Source organism: Ovis aries, chromosome 4, assembly GCF_016772045.2.
Source record: "Ovis aries strain OAR_USU_Benz2616 breed Rambouillet chromosome 4, ARS-UI_Ramb_v3.0, whole genome shotgun sequence".
Taxonomy (NCBI): domain Eukaryota; kingdom Metazoa; phylum Chordata; class Mammalia; order Artiodactyla; family Bovidae; genus Ovis; species Ovis aries.
In genome coordinates this window covers 58,704,250-58,719,828 of record NC_056057.1, presented here as the reverse complement: position 1 = coordinate 58,719,828, position 15,579 = coordinate 58,704,250, and the positions used below count along the sequence as shown (strand labels likewise).

Genomic DNA, 15,579 nt, shown 5'->3' with positions numbered 1-15,579 from the left:
CTAAAGACTAAAAGAGAATGATTCTCCTGTAACACATTAAAAATATTATTGTACCTGAAGGGAAAAAAGAGAGGCCAAAGGTAACCACTGGAAAGTTATTATCCTGTGACAGTGTTAATCTACATAATTTGACTTGAGTAAGAATTTTATAGTATGATAGGATGGTGTAGCACAGCAATTAGTAGAGGCATAAGCTTTATCTTTCACAATTGTTCTGTTTCTTCAAGAAACTTAGAGTAGTAAGAAATTTACTGGTCATTAACCTGGTGTGGATGCATTATTATCAGAAGCTACAAACTCAGCTACAGCAAAAATTCTAATCTTTTAACATGAATGGATATCCATTAGGGATCATGTTAAAACCACCAACCTCATTTCAGTAGATATCTTATCTCACAGAAAGTTTGTTGCTAGACATAAAGTGTCACTGGTTTACCTCTAAATGATCCAGCCTCTACAGGAAACTGGGTGTAGTTTTAATAAAATGGGACTCATAAGTTTTTATTACATTTATAATGAATGCTTTTCAGTTTTATAGGCTCTTTGAAGGAGCAATTTAGTTTCCCTATTAAAACATGACTTTATATCCTTCACAACTCTCAAGTTTTCAATTTTATGTTGCTACCACTCTAAATATAAATGAAGATACTGAAGTTTTAATAAAGGGATAGGGTTATTCTTACTGACATGTATAGGATGCAACCTTACAAAATTACAGGAAAAAGTACAGAAGATTAAAATCTCTTTCTAGTCTGATTCCTTCAATATCCTTTCCATCATACAGAACCTTTCAAAACCAACCATGACTACTTCAAAGTATATAACATATTTAGGTATTAATAAAGCAGGACTCATGATATTGCCTTTTCTGAATAAAGTATAATAAAATCCTTTTAAATTGACTTACGATGCAGTGGAGAGTGTAACTCTGTTTAATTTAACTTGGAGGATCTTTTATCAGTCTCTTTATGGTATCTAGAAAATCCATATAAGATTTTCAGACATAGTGGCTTTATTTACACCAAATTCTAATTCAGGCCCCAAAGCAGGGATTGTTACAAATAAACTCAAGGTAGAGGCAGGAAATTTTGTTACTTTCCCAGCAAAAGAAGCTACTATATATGGGGTCTTAATTAAGGAACTGACATTAAGAATGTGACTAAGGTATCATCTCTGCCCAGGAAAACTATCTTCTGGGAAAAAAAAGACATAAGTAATTATAATACATTGTGATAAGGCTATAGTAGATATAACAGATATCTATATTTATAACGGGGCTTCCCTGGTGACTCAGCCAGTAAAGCATTTCAGTCAGACACAACTGAGCAACTGACATCACATATTCATAATTGATAATTCAGAGCAGTAAAAGGACCACTGAGAAAGAGCTACCAACTCAGCTTAACAGAGAAAAAGACCTCATGGAGGTGATGTGCCACCTGGAACTTGAAAGATCACTAGGAGTTCACTAAATAGATAAAAGATACAAAGTCATTGCAATCAACAGGAAGAACCCTATGTTGCATGATTGCTGCTGTGCCGCTGTGCTTTTGCTGCTGTGCCGCTGTGCACCAATGAATACTTTATATTTACTTTAGTCAACAACAAATCTCAAAAATATAGTATTATAGAGGGAGGGGAAAAAACAGTTCTTTCTATATATTTTCTCCCATAAGGGCAAAATTAAATCCTAATAATTCAATGTTGACTGCCACCTTAGCTTCTTCAGGCTGTTGTGTTGTTCAGTCACTAAGTTGAGGCTCACTCTTTGCAAACCCTTGGACTGTAGCCCGCCAAGCTTCTCTGTCCATGGAATTCTCTAGGTAAGAATACTGGAGTGGGCTGTCATTTCCTTCTGTAGAGGATCTTCTTAGGTCAGGGATCAAACCCATGTCTCCTGCATTAGCAGGTGAATTCTTTACAACTGAGCCACTAGGGAAGCCCACAACTTATTCAGGTGCTTAGAACAGTTCTTACCTACTCTTCTAAGAAATTCATATAAAAAAATCTAGCATCACATACAGCTGCTTGGAGGGCCCAAAGACATCTTTTAAACAGCAACAGTTCATTAAAGGAATATGCAGAGCATGCCTAAGTCCTACAACTACATAATGAAAATCAATGCGTTGTCCCCAACCAATATTTATCATGTCAAATCCACAGGCAATTGCCTCAATTTCAGGAATGCAATCTCCATGCAATTTTTGGAGATTTACGCTACTCAAACTACATGAAAAACTAGATACTAATCTGAAAGCACATCTTTCTAGAAGCAGCTTCTTCACTTGACTAAACCTGTTTCACATGTGATAAATATACCACTCTTAAAGAGAAAGCAGAATTGTCACTGAGAAACAATCAGTCAAATAAAGGATTTCTATTTACTTTAACACCAGGTTATTAACTTCCGTGATCCCCACTCTTGGCAGAAAAAGTCAGTGTAATTAAAATCCATTAAGGGAACTTAAATTTGTCTGAAAATGGGAGCTATTAACTGAAGTGCTGGCCCCAAAGTCCACCTGTCTGATAATTCTCTGATGACAAGTTTCAAGAATCAAAAATAACTTCATTTGTCACACACTCAGAGTTTCCCACCCCATAGAATTCATTGTTAGAGAAGTGTCTTCCATTCTCCCATGGAGGCCCATCATTTAAGCTGATCTACTCCAAATATATCCAAGAGGGCAAAGATGAGTGTCCTCACAGTTAGTTTCGCTCGTGAACCCAGCCAGCAATTCAATTGTCACTTCTTTGTTCTAGGTGGCTGCACTCTAATGATCGACAGTAAAGAGGATATGTAGAACTGACTCTTCACAGATACTAGTTGAAATATGGCTTAAAAAAAAATAGCATCAAAGGAAAACATTATCTGAGCAAGAAGCGAGTTTGGGGAAATGGACTACTTCGTTTTAAGAATGGGATAAAGAGATAATAAGCGATTTTATTCTATGAACTCTAGCTGACCCAACACTGATTGATTAGTAGGATAGAAACAGAGATGAGTGCATATGGAACATTGAGGATTCATAGAAAGCTGGCCTCCTGAAATGCATTTTGGAAAGTGGTGGGTAGAAATAAGCAAACAAGTAAGCAAACAATTCAAGAAATCTGTAAGTGCCCAATGCCCACCATTTTGAGAGACTAAGCAAGTACCGAAGACTTGAGAGGTGATCTCCTACCTTAAATTGTGAACACTGATAGTCATGGGGAAGCAACCTAGCTTTCTACAAAAAGGCCCTTTGCTATCTGGAAAATCAAGAGTAAAAGTTAAAACCTCCCAAACTAGGACTACATATTCAGCCAGATTATCAGGAAAAACAAGTGGCTAATGTTAAAGGTATATTTCATTTAAGATTATTGAAATAAATGCTTCCATAAAAGAACTATTCAATCATGTAAATAAACAAGGCTTAATTTTTCTTTTGTTTGACTTCATTCATGCAATAAATATTTATTGCCAGCATCCTATGTGTCAGGTGCTGTTCTTGGCACTGGAATACATCAGTAAATAAAACAGATACATGGCCCTGCTCTTGCAGAGTTTTTATAATAAATGTTAGTCACTCAGTTGTGTCTGAGTCTTTGCAACCAGCGGACTGTAGCCCACCAGGTTCCTCTGTCCGTGGAATTCTCCAGGCAAGAATACCAGAGTCGGTAGCCATTCCCTTCTCCAGGAAATCTTCCTGATCCAGAGATCAATCCCAGTTCTCCCACCTTGCAGGCAGATTCTTTACCACCTGAGCCATCAGGGAAGCCATTTACAGTAAAGAAGACAGATAATAACAAGAAAAATATATAGTAAGTCAGACAGCAAGAGTGTTATGAGGAAAGGAAAGACGTCCAGAGGGATAGGCAATACTGGGGACGGTGTTATTTTCAATAAGGTGTCAAGGAAGGTAAGGCATATGTTTGTAAGAAGAAAATTAATGATGTTTGCAAAAGAATAGGCTAGGATTACATTATTAAACACCAGTGTTTTTCTTTCAATCAGAGCTGGAAGACCAAAGAAACCCAAAAATCAGACTCAGAGTGCAACCTGTTCTACTTCTGTCACTGTCAAACATGAGGCAAAATAATTTATCTCTGGCTTCCTCTTTTTCATTGTTTGTAAGAAGCAACATGGGTTTGACATAAAGAACCATAAAACCTAAAGATTTTTAGTATAAAAATGTACAATCAGCGGCAGGGCAATGTAATGCCTAAAATATATCTCCCAATTGTTTGAAAAACCACTAAAATCTAAAAGTTCTCTTGGAAATGATTTCTGTCTTTGGCACCACATTACATGTGCTGTCCTTGTAAGAATTTGATTAGAAATGAGTTTTAAATGGTTGATTTAATACTGAGGATCTGCATACTATAGAACTGAATAGATCAGATTCACTGATCAATCATGCTCTTCAAGTCTAACCACTCCAATCTACACCCAGAAAGGAAATAAATCTCACTTTAGAATAGCGATCTATCATGCTTTACAGGATCTGCATTTTAAAATATTATTCTAAAATAATATCATTTCTCTAGTGGATGAGAAATTACGTCCTGTCCGAGAATTTTTCAATGACTCAGATAAATTCTGCTGTGAGCAGTTTTGAAAATACTTTCAAAAGTCCACAATGCTCAGTGATGCAAATGTCTTATGAGAGGCATCTCCTTTAAAATGCAGTTTCAGCCCTCTTCTACTTAAATGAATTGCAATATGAACTGCAAAGCATAAACGAAAATTTCATTTTAGTCTTTAATAAATCCCAGAGCATATACTCACCTCTGTCATTATAATACATATTTTTAAATCTGATTAAAATAAAATATTCAGGGCAATTTTCCACGCATACAAAGTATTCAGTGATGCTGACTGACATATGAGTATTAACATACAAACATTAAGAAGCTATATCAATTAATATTGCAATGATGGATAAGCTCTTTTTCCCATAAAAATTCTATAATACTATACCTTGCTATTTAAGTTACAAAATAGCAAATTATTAACACACACACAAACTTCTTGGAAGCTACCTACATTCAGGTACTGTGCTGAATACTTTAATATAATATATCATTTAGTCTTCACAGCAGCATGTGAGGTGTGTTTTGCTACCCCTGTTTTAAACTTAAAGAAACTGAGGCTCGGAGAAGTTAACTCCCCTCCCCAAGATCACAGAGTAAGAACGAGAATTCAAACCCCAGGTCTTTCAGAGTCAACTGCTAGAATCCTTCTGCTGCGGCTAAGTCGCTTCAGTCGTGTCCAACTCTGTGCGACCCCATAGACGGCAGCCCACTAGGCTCCTCTGTCCCTGGGATTCTCCAGGCAAGAACACTGGAGTGGGTTGCCATTTCCTTCTCCAATGCATGGAAGTGAAAAGCAAAAGTGAAGTCGCTCAGTCATGCCCAACTCTTAGTGACCCCATGGACTGCAGCCTACCAGGCTCCTCTGTCCCTGGGATTTTCCAGGCAAGAGTACTGGAGTGGGGTGCCATTGCTTTCTCTGAGAATCCTTCTAGAGAAAACAAAAACAAACTTTAGATCAGAATTATACAAATTGATGTTATTTTATCATAGAAATAAAATTATAACATGAGACTATGCTGTTGCTGCTGCTGCTAAGTCGCTTCAGTCGTGTCCGACTCTGTGCGACCCCAGAGACAGCAGCCCACCAAGCTCCCCCATCCCTGGGATTCTCCAGGAGAGAACACTGGAGTGGGTTGCCATTTCCTTCTCCAATGCATGAAAGTGAAAAGTGAAAGTGAAGTCGCTCAGTCTTGTCCACCTCCTAGCAACCCCACGGACTGCAGCCCACCAGGCTCCTCCGACCACGGGATTTGCCAGGTAAGGGTACTGGAGTAGGTTGCCATTGCCTCTCTGAATATAAGACTATAATCCTTATCAAAGGCTTAATGCTAAAGGAATCTGGAAACACAGAAGAACTATATAAATTGATGTTATTTTCACACAGAAATAAAATTATGGTAAGAAATTATAACTCTAACCAAAGGCCTAATGCTAAAGGAATCTGGAAACATAGAAGAACATGTTTTATTCTTTATTTCACATACTATAGTTCTGAGACTTCTATAAATTAACCTAAAAATAATCTCTATGTTACTTATTTTCACCACAATACAAAACTAAATTTTAAAGTACATAAAAAGAAAAAAGTAATAATCTAGATTTAATTCTATTTATTTTTCCATTTGAAGTTTCCACTAAGACACAACAACCTTCTAAAAGTGTACTTGATCTATTTTTATAGAAACAAATAGAAAAAAGTAAAAGAGACAAAAAAAAAAAAAGAACACCATTTAGAAAGATTTTTGTAGAGAGATTTGAGGAGTCAGATATTTATCAAACACAAGTATTCTGAGCACCTCTCTGTACCAGACAAAATGCAAGGCAGGAAAAGTCAAAGGAAAAAAGAGAGAGAGATGAAAGCAAGGTTCTTACCTTTGAAGGAGTCCTTGTTGACATAAAACGGGCAATAAAAACAAATAACCATAATATAAACTATTAAGGACTATGAGTTTGTAAGGACAGAGGCTTTAGAGGAGATTCTGAGTGAAACAGTAATCCCTGATGCCTGTTTTTCTTTTCTAAAAAAAACTTCCTTAAAAGTTTGTTGTACCACTCTCATTTTTCCAAGTAAATGTCTCTGGCAGAATAGCTAGTGTCCGAGAGTATCAGGACAACAGCACTTAAACTCCCATCTTGCCCTTTGCTGACATGAAAGAACTTTATGCATGAATCAGTGCTCAGCTGTATCAAATTGTCCTTGCTTTAGATCTCTGTCATATGATTCCTTCACAATATAAAAACAAACCAACACAATAAACCTTTAAAGCTGTGATTTGAAAAATGGCAAATATACTAAAGGCACAAAACTGACACAACCCAGTCTTTCTATCCTAGCCCAAAAAAATAAAAAGGAGGGTAGATTGGGATGTGAGGTGTGACTATAGAGCTCTGAGACTGAGTTCTTCTCATAAAAACATCAAATACAATACATACATGTAAGACATCAAGATCTCACGCATCAAATGAGAGCAGCCCTTCAAAAGATTTTCCTAGACAGGCTATATATTTGTTTCAAGGGCACTGTCATTGCCGCTTTTAGAACTTCCCCATGGGAACTGTCACAGAGCCAATTTACCAACTCCTCTGGGAAATCAGTCCCACTGAATGTCACAGGACGTTGTAGGTCAAAAAGGTCTCTCCTGCTAGCCAAACACATTCTTCTCCCTCCTTCCATCTTATCTCTTTGATTTGATTTCATGAGTGAAATGTATATACTAACCATTTTAGTACAAACACAATAAATAACCTTAAGTTACAGAAAATAACAAAAACGCAAGGTTTTACACTTGAAAAAAAAAAAAAAAACCCGATCACATCAGGAAGTGTGTGGGGACCCTGCTATTTCACTCCCCACTCTGCTCTCTCAGCTGCTGCTGTGGAGCTGGGTTTAATCCTGTAACAGAGTTCCACCCAGGGGCCCCGGGGAACACGCTGAGGCAGTCGATGAGGGGGCCTTATTTGATTCTCATCAGGAACCAGACTAGCTGGGGTGAGTTCATTTGTGCCCTGCTTGCATTAAGTGCCATTACATAACAACATGGGTAAAACTGGCTGGAAGCCTTTCAGCATCGTCTAGGAGCGCAATCACTCTAAGTAGAGAACTGCCTAGACAGCTCCCAACTCTAGAGCGCACAATTACAACAAGCTACAATACACAGTGTTAAATTTCAAAAGACAGCCCAATGATGCTAAATTGGTTTTCCTAATGGTATACCAGACTGCTTTAAAATCACCTCATATACTATCTTATTCTTACACCATCGTAATTTTTTAAAAAATCGACAAACTCCTTGAGATCTCACTACCGGAAGGTTTTTCCTTATATCTTATCTTAGAACACTGGACTCCACTTGATTTAATTCAAGCCTATTTCTTCTGTATTCATCCTGAGGAAACAAACAAGAACGTTTCTTTTAATATCCCTTCATACAAGTAAGTCCCCCTTAATGCTGCAGCTCTAAGCTACACAAGCCCAGATTTGCTAGCGAATTTTCTAGTCTTTCTGTTCAATCCCCTAAATCAGTTTCTTAAACTACAGTCAACATAGGGTCATGTTTATGTTCTTTCTGCTGTATAGTAACACAATCAGCAACTCTGATCTTAAGATACTTTTTTAAGTGAGAGCATAGCCTTAGAAGTTTATTTTCATCTCACAAGTAAGAGACCAATAAAACAGAACAAAACAAATAAGCAAACAGTAAGTTGGAGAGGAGACGTCTTTCCTGAGGTATTAATCTTACAGGCCAGAGGTGCATAATTAAGTGAACATTTCAACCAAGTACATAAAAGATCAACAATCTAGTTCTTTAATCATTTCTGAATAAATATAATTTTCACACAAAAATGTTTTAAAGATTATCCAGAAAAATCTATTCTCTGAGCTAAGCTTCACACTGGGGTGGGACGGAAGCTTTTCCTAATTATAGGATATAACGTCAAACTTTCTACAAAGTTCCTATCCAACCATGTTGTTGTTGTTTAGTCCCTCAGTCGTGTCCAACTCTTTGCGACCCCATGGACTGTAGCCCACCAGGCTCCTCTGTCCATGGGATTCTCCAGGCAAGAAAACTGGAGTAGGCTGCCAGTTCCTTCACCAGGGGATCTTCATGCCACAGGGATCAAATCTGTGTCTCCTGCACTGACAGACAGATTCTTTACCACGGAGTCAGCAGGGAAGCCCATCCATCCATGTAGTAATAGCCATTTAAAAAACCATCATTAGGATACAGCCCAGGCTGAAATGTTCTTAAAGCATCACTATCAAGAAAATTTACCCTGGAAGGGATATACAGTGGTAGCCAAACATCTGGGCTTTGGAATTGGGCTGCCTGGGTTAAACACCTCAGCTAAATCACTAATAAAACATTAGTGCCTCAGTTTCCTCGAGGAAGTCTGACCTATTTCACAAGGGTGTAGGAAGAATTGAGTTGATAGACTAAAGCACTTAAAATGCAGCCCCTAGAACAAAGTAAAAGTTCAATGTCAGTGATAATCATGTTGAGACCTAACTCATTGCTCACCCTTAATCTTTCCAAGGCTTCAAATAAAGCTTTTAAAATATACAACCAATCAATTAATTCCTAGCAAAAGGTAGACCTTTTCTGTTTTGTGTGTGTGTGTGTGTGTGTGGGTTTTTTTTTTTTTCTTTTTCTTTCTTTTATTTTTGGCCACACCGCACAGCTTGAAGGATCTCAGTTCCCCCACCAGGGATTGAACTCAGGCCACAGCAGTGAAAATACCAAATCCTAACCACTAGACCACCAGGGAACTGCTGAGCTTTTCAGTTTTAAAAGATTGATTTTTACTACATCAGCATTTCAGTTTGTTCTCAAAATTTACTCTTTCCCAAACTGGTTAATCAACCTTTACCACACCTCATCATTACAGTACCCTTCACTTTACACACTCATCTTCCTCCTACTGCTCTCAGCTCAAAGGACTCCTACAGAACAAACTCTGATTAGCCTCCAAAATTCAATTTTCCACTTTTTTTTTAAGCTTTCAATCAGGGAGTAACGGCCGCCTACAGAGTCCATTACAACATTTTATACATTGCTTGTATCACTCAGATTTGCTTTTAAAGACTCATAGCAAAACATTCATTTTGACCATATCTAATTTGTTGGTACTTTAACAAGATTCTCTCCGGTGATTAACCATTCAGAAAAATAAAATAAAAATTTATTGACATGGTTTTATTTAGTATTTTTAATAGTCCAAGTAATGAAAATGGTGAAAGCAAGAAAGATTTTGTCCATAACATAGCTCATTACTGATTAGAATTCCAAAATAAAAGCAAGTTCTCAATTAATAACCCCTTTAAAATGATTTTATTTTGTAGTTGAATTAACACAGTGATACTTATTTAATTATGCATTGGTCCAGAGAATGGACATTTTTACTGGCAGGTTATAAAATGTTTCTTAACGCTGTGAAGTCTAATTATAAAAGCTTTCTTTCAGAGGTTCACAAAAGGTGGGAAAGAAGGAGAAAATTACCTCCCTAGTGCCAAAGGAAGAGTTATAAACAAATGAAAACAAATAGAGAGAAATTAGATGAATGATGCCTAGCGTAGGAGGTTTAATGTTGGTATGTATGAGAGGTTGGGCACAGAATACAGAGTAAAAAATGGAAAGACTGGTCTAGAGTCATTCTTTAGTTCTTTGTAGAAAATACTGCCAACTTATTTATTTATTTTTTCTTCAATGAGGTTGGCTATGAACTATGAAGTTTCATAGTTGCTAATATGTGATCATTACTCAAAAAACTAGACTTGGGAGCTGTAGGATTTTTTAATTAGCCATTTCAAAGCAAGCACCATTATAATCATGTAATTATCCTTTGAGGCACTGTATGCCCAGATGCCTTAAACATTCACTAACTTACTGCCATAGGTGCTGACTCCATGTTTATAATTTAAAACTAACAGCATTTAAGAAAATACAGTGACAAGAATATAAGGAGCACAGTTTATTTCTTAAGAAATTTAAAAGTTATTTTCAGAAAATAAACAATCATTAATTACCTTTAAACTCTTAGTATGTAATTTCAGCTATTAAAAGTGGTACAACTAATAGTCATTTTAAATTTACTCAATATCAATAAAGCCTAAAGGAATGCCTTAGCCCAAATGCCAAATGTTCAACTATATTCAATCAACGAGGTTGCTGATCTAGATAAACAATTACCACCTTTATCAGGGTAGTGAAAGAAAGTGAAAGTGAAGTCGCTCAGTTGTGTCCAACTCTTTGCAACCCCGTGGACTGTAGCCTACCAGGCTCCTCCATCCATGGGATTCTCCAGGCAAGGATACAGGAGTGGGTTGCCATTTCCATCTCCAGGGGATCTTCCCTTATCCAGGGATCAAACCGCGGTCTCCCGCATTGCAGGCAGACACTTTAACCTCTAACCCAACCAGGGAAGCCCAGGGTAAGATGCCCTCAAATAGTAACACAAAATATGGTCCCAATGCAGCTTAGTTGTGCAGATGACACCACCCTTAAGGCAGAAAGGGAAGAACTAAAGAGCCTCTTGATGAAAGTGAAAGAGGAGAGTGAAAAAGTTGGCTTAAAACTCAACATTCAGAAAACTAAGATCATGGCATCTGGTCCCAACACTTCATGGCAAATAGATGGGGAAACAGTGGAAACAGTGGCAGACTTTATTTTGGGGGGCTCCAAAATCACTGCAGATGGTGACTGCAGCCATGAAATTAAAAGACACTTGCTCCTTGGAAGAAAAGCTATGACCAACCTAGACTTCAGAGACATTACTCTGCCAACAAAGATCTGTCTAATCAAGAATGTGGTTTTTCCAGTAGTCATGTATGGATGTGAGAGTTGGACTGTGAAGAAAGCTAAGGGCCAAAGAATTGGTGTTTTGAACTGTGGTGTTGGAGAAGACTCTTGAGAGTCCCAAGGAGATCCAACCAGTCCATCCTAAAGGAGATCAGTCCTGAATATTCATTGGAAGGACTGATGCTGAAGCTGAAACTCCAATCCTTTGGCTACCTGATATGAAGAAGTGACTCATTTGAAAAGACCCTGATGCTGGGAAGGATTGAAGGCAGGAGAAGGGGACGACAGAGAATGAGATGGTCGGATGGTATCACCAAATCAATGGACATGAGTTTGAGCTAACTCTGAGTGTTGACAATGAACAGAGAGGTCTGGCGTGCTGCAGTCCATGGGGTCACAAAGAGCTGAACACAACTGAGCAACTGAACTGAACTGATGGTCCAATGCTAGAGTGGGTTGCCATTTCCTTCTCTAGGGGATCTTCCTGACCCAGGGAGCGAACCCTTATCTCCTATGTTGCCTGAGTTGGCAGGTGGATTCTTTACCACTGTGTCCCCCTGGAAGCCCATACTACCTATCAGCCTAGCTCCAATCTGAAGAGGGAGGCTCCATGGTCTCCCTGTCCTTTCAGATTCCAAAGTGAACAATCAAGCCCGTCTACTTTTTCTCCCTTCCAAGTAATGCCTTTTGACTGAGACTTTGTTCTGTCTGTTCTTGACTCCCTGACTCATTTTAATTAAAATTACCTCAGCCTCAGCATTTCCATAGGAAGGGACTCCTGAGGTGAAGAGAGATTTCCTAGAGATTTCGGTGGCATATCTGTCTTTAAAAGTAAAGAGTTCTTTACAGATAGAGAACACTTCCAACATAATTATGTGGTTATCTCTACTTTGTCAGTTTGAAGTTTTCACGCTGGGTTTGTTTTTTTCACATATAAACTGGAAAGCTGCAAAAACTTATAAAATTCATCTAATCTATTTCGCTATTTCTAGATGGAAGCCTCTTCAACCAGACAGACTCTAAGGACTATCTGGGAACTTATCTGTAACCCTCTTAAGGTGTTTTCTTACTGTATAGGCAAGAAATAGTTCTCTTTTTCTATGCCGGATATATTTAACCATCACTCATTTTAAAGTGTGCTTCCTCTTCTAGGTTCACCAGCTGGTAAAATACTCTTAATCCTGACATTGCCATTTAAGGAAAAGTCGAAAACAAAAAGTACCCTTGTACTACTGCAGTATTGTGAGTATTGAAGGGAGAAACGCATTTATGAAATCTTCAAATTTACTAAGAATAATGTTTTTCTTAGAATGAGAACTGTAATACTAGTCAAAATGGAAAATATCAGAACTTGAGAATCTTATGATTAGTCCTCCAACTTTTTAACTATGGATATGGCCTCTGGCCTTCCATGGACGAACCTTGGATGAAAAGGGAAAGAGAAGCAGAATAAGAAATTTATACACTTTTTTATACAAAGGAACAAATATTCAGTTCATGCTCTTCAACAATTCATTTAAAAATATTTGTCGGTGCATTCTTTATACAAGACCTCATGTAGGATAGGAAGAAATATAAGAAAACTATAAATACTTCAAAGCAATACCAGAGAGTGAGAGTGCTCCAGAGGAAAAAAGCCATGTATGATTGGTCTGCATAAATATGAAGGCATTTCAGATAGACCCTACAAAAACTGTTGGATTTTAATCCAAGGAGATAAGACAGAGAACATTCCAGGGAATACTTCAGTATGGAATTATAGGAGCAAAGATGTGCAAAGATGAAAGCAATGGCTTGCTCATGAAAAGAAAGAAATGAGAGAAGGAAGGAAGCATCAAGTGATTCAATGGCAATAGAGGGAAATGGGACTGTATCACAGGTTGTACCAAATCAAAGAGGTGTTGAGTATTAGGGTCAGTCCATTTTTCTATTTTTCTCTGAAAGTAATGGGCAACTTAAGAAGGCTTTTGATCAAGGGCACATGATCACAAGCTTGGCAAAGAAATATAGTTTTAAAGCATATTACATAACATAACATAACATATTATATAACAAGGGAACAATTGGAGGATTTTTGAAACACAAATCTTAAATGAAATTAGAAAAGAAAAGTTTGGAACATAGAATGATCTAGATCTTGGACTGGATAATATGTTCATGAATTTTCATTGTGTTACTATGCCTCATACACACACACACAATTTCTACTGTGCATATCATGTATTGTTTTGTGTTTATTACATATAGTAACATTTAACTTTAAGTTATTTGGAACATATTTCAGAATTGACATAATTATAATAAATAAATAAATATTAAAGGGAAATGGAAAGATATTATAGCAATTCCAAAGTATTGCCCTGTGTCTGGGAGATCAGACATTAGGTAAAATGAAATAGAAGATGTTTGGTGAGGCATCAGTGAGGTAGAATAAGCGCAGTTTAAGAAGCTGAGCAATACCAAAAGTAAGGAAGTTATATTAGATATAAGGAGCTAAAAATAAAGAATAGAACTTGTAAGAAAGACTAAGAATGGAAAAATAAACATTTAGCAAAAGTTCAGCAAACTATTAGTATAGAATCAATTTTTTTAAAGGGATAAGATAAAAAAGAAATTGGAGGGGGGATAAAGGACAAAACTTGGAAGAGAATATAGGACATCAAATATATAGGAAATCCAAAACAGAGTCCAAGCAGAAAGATGAGCAAATAGGGTGGTGAAAAGAGGAAGGAAGTGGACCTAGAGAGCCTGAAGCCGAAGAGACCTGAATTAGAAAATGCTGGGCAACATAGTAAATATCACAGAGAGATCATGGAAGAAAAGCAGCAAGGAAAGGCCATTGAGCCTGACCATCTGTGACTTCAAAAGCAAGCGTTTTGGTGGAGAGGTGAATCCAAAGCCACATGACCAGAACGAGAGGCTAGAAGAGAAATCAATTTCCACAGCTACTGCCCTTCCCTTGAAGAAATCTGACAGTGGGTGATAGGGTAAGATATGAAGAACTGAAATAAAGGGTACACATTCTGCATATTGGCTGAGTCAGAGAAAAAGAAGCAATGGAAGATATAGGAATAAGGGGAAAGCCATTTCTTAAACAAGATAATAGAAAAAGGTGAAAGGAATAAACTAAAAAAAGTTCCAAGGACATTTTTAAGGAAGAAAAAGAATGGTGAAAGATGTATCAAAAAGCTTAGCTGTTTTTGAGACAACTGAAAGAGTCAAGATGGTCTGCTAATGGCAAGTAGAGGGCAAAAACTTAGGGAGAGTAGAAAGAGTTGAATATTGCCTTTGTGAGATTCTGAGTATGATTTCTCAAGAAGACACATTCCAAAGAGCCAGATTTGACTAGACACATCACAGCATCTCTGGACCAACTTTTCTGTCATCCAATTCTTCTCTAAATGGGCTACAATTGTCATATAAGAGTTGCCACTAGTCAATATGGTGAAAGAAAATTAGCCTGTAATGAAACTTCACCTTTTACATTTTAGAAACTCATGCTCTTGGAGTAAGGGTTTTGTTTTGTTTTTGATCCCCAGGAATATTGACAGAATTTCCCTCAAATGAGTTACTGAGAGGGACAAGAACACCAGACAGTGAAGTTTGGAAACAGGAAAGGAAAAGTTCAGAATGCAAACAGGTAGGCAGTCATACAATAGAACAGCAGTGGGAAAGCCCTGCTCCTCTGCCAGCAGACGTGAAAATAAGAAGACTGAGCAAATAGATGGTCCAAAAATTCAGAGTGGAAGACTGAAATCCTGCTTAATGTTGCTCTTGCTTTTTCTCACCCTCAAAAGAACTGGGATAATCACTAAATCATCTCAACCATTCATACCCCTATTCTTCATCTTGCTGTATTGAACCAGATATTTCTCTCTCTGTCTCTCAAATTTCCAGGCAACTGTAACACTGAGTCGGGTCTGGGAACGCTTATCTAGAAAGTTAATTCCACTGTACAGAAGGATATATCATAGATTTTCCTTTAAAAAGCAAGCAACTTTTGTTCCCTAGTTATATATTATTCCTGTCATCACAAAATACAGGTGCTTTACTATACTCAATGGTTAAATAAAATGATGGTAAAACTCAACTATAAAAAAAATATGACTATTGCACAACTGAGGGTTCAGGTAAAGAAAAGAGAGTAACGATGCCAAAAGTAAAAGACAATCCAATGTCAGATGTGTAAATATCACGGGACAGGTACTGC

General features: G+C 37.4%; 1 protein-coding gene across 9 annotated transcripts in view; it reads right to left on the bottom strand.

Moving 5' to 3' along the window:
* IMMP2L (inner mitochondrial membrane peptidase subunit 2) overlaps positions 1 to 15,579 on the bottom strand; it is a 958,934-nt gene that overhangs the window by 591,816 nt on the left and 351,539 nt on the right. For 2 of the 9 annotated variants that reach the window (XM_060414763.1, XM_060414762.1), the window contains exon 5: positions 1 to 15,579. This exon is cut by the window's left edge and continues 37,547 nt beyond it; it is cut by the window's right edge and continues 25,072 nt beyond it. The exons of the other annotated variants lie outside the window; for them this stretch is intronic. The gene's annotated coding sequence lies outside the window, so the exon portion shown is untranslated. 9 annotated transcript variants of the gene reach the window in all.